We start from the raw sequence: 1499 nt of genomic DNA, 5'->3' as shown, positions 1-1499 counted from the left end.
TAAATTTGTATTCTGAAATGCAAAATTAGGCAGATAGATAACAATGTCCAGGTGGCTATAACAAAATAAATACTTCTTTGCTCTGTCAGAATTAGCTCAGGAACTAGCATGACATGAGAAGGACTAGTAGTCACTTTTGTGCCATTTGTCCTAATACTCATCAAGACAATGGAGCTACCTTTTTTTTTTCTAAATTTGGGGTGGTGGTGGTCATAGATGAAGAACTTGGCTCTGGAGCTGTCAAGAGTCAGAAGAGCTCTAGCCAAACAGAAAGGGCCTTTAAAGCTCGTTTCAAAGCATTCCTGGATCTGGTGGTCATTTTCATTTGATCAGTAACCAAAAAAAGGTCTTGGCCACTTGTCGACAATTAGGATTAAAACAGGTAACAAATGCTCTGTTGCCTCATAAGGGACTTAGGCCCATCAATTGGCTCCTTTAGATCAACCAGCAAGAAAAAAAGTAAACCGAGGGACAAGTTGGAGTGCATGACCATCTGGGAGAGAGTGGGAACACATTCCAGCTGGCAAAGACCCTACACCCTGGCTGCAAGCTCACCTTGACCAGCTTGTCCCAGCCACAGGACACGATGATGGGACTGCTGCTGTTGGGTGAGAAACGGACACAAGACACCCACTCTGAGTGGCTCTCATCCTACAGATGAATATGAAATTAGGGAAAACCATCCTGTCCATGAAACTCTTGACCCCACCCCTTAGTTATGACAACAATCTGTTTTCACACCTCCAAACCAAAACCTTCAAGATCAATGAAACCTTCGGCAGATGAAGCCTGAGATCACCACATAAGGCCCAGGTTCAGAGGGTGGGAGAGCACCTTAACGTGTGTCTTCACTTTACCTGGACAGTGTATTTGCATACACCCAGAGTATTCCATAACTTGATGGTTTTATCTCGGGAGCCAGAGACAATCTGCCGGTTGTCTGGAGCTACCATTTTTGATACTTGGACTCTGTTATAATCATTCAGGCTACATCATAAAACACACCATCTGCACCAGTTGTAAGCTCCACACCCAGACTTGTCACCATCTACCCTTTGCATTACCATTCCAGTCAAAGAGAATCCTCCTAAGGAATCAGGAAAGCCAAGACTGATGAATGGGATTGTAACAGTGCTCCACATTCAACTCAACTGCTTAGACCATGCCCTCCAAGTTAATCCTCCAAGGCTACCATCCTTTTTCTTCTTTCCTGTCACTCTCACCTCCACTAGTTTTGAAAGTACCATCTAAAGAGAAATATTCAAGCCTAGCATAGCTGACCAACATTTTGGCGGATGAAAATAAAATGCTTATGAGAGGTGTATCAATGCCAATCAAATGCTGAATTAAATGAAAACAAAGGTATAAGATCACCAAGGGGAATAAACTACTGCTAAAATATGCAAATGCAAATTTTTCATGCTTTTGACAAAAAGAATTAATGCAAAAAAATGAATCAAATATGGGCAGTGTGTGAGCTAAAAACCTGCTCCACCCAA

The 1499-nt window shown here is 42.4% G+C and overlaps 1 long non-coding RNA gene across 1 annotated transcript; it reads right to left on the bottom strand.

Moving 5' to 3' along the window:
- Window positions 1–217: 217 nt before the first annotated feature.
- Window positions 218–941, bottom strand: LOC106698383. The gene is made up of 3 exons (XR_001349705.2): window positions 858–941; window positions 556–651; window positions 218–237 (listed from the first exon to the last, which is right to left on the bottom strand). It is a non-coding gene; the product is annotated as an uncharacterized LOC106698383 (long non-coding RNA).
- Between the last annotated feature and the right edge of the window lie 558 nt (window positions 942–1499).

Source organism: Myotis lucifugus, unplaced genomic scaffold (assembly GCF_000147115.1).
Source record: "Myotis lucifugus unplaced genomic scaffold, Myoluc2.0 scaffold_170, whole genome shotgun sequence".
Lineage (NCBI taxonomy): Eukaryota > Metazoa > Chordata > Mammalia > Chiroptera > Vespertilionidae > Myotis > Myotis lucifugus.
The sequence above is the reverse complement of the archived record's forward strand: the minus strand, read 5'-3'. Positions and strand labels throughout refer to the sequence as shown.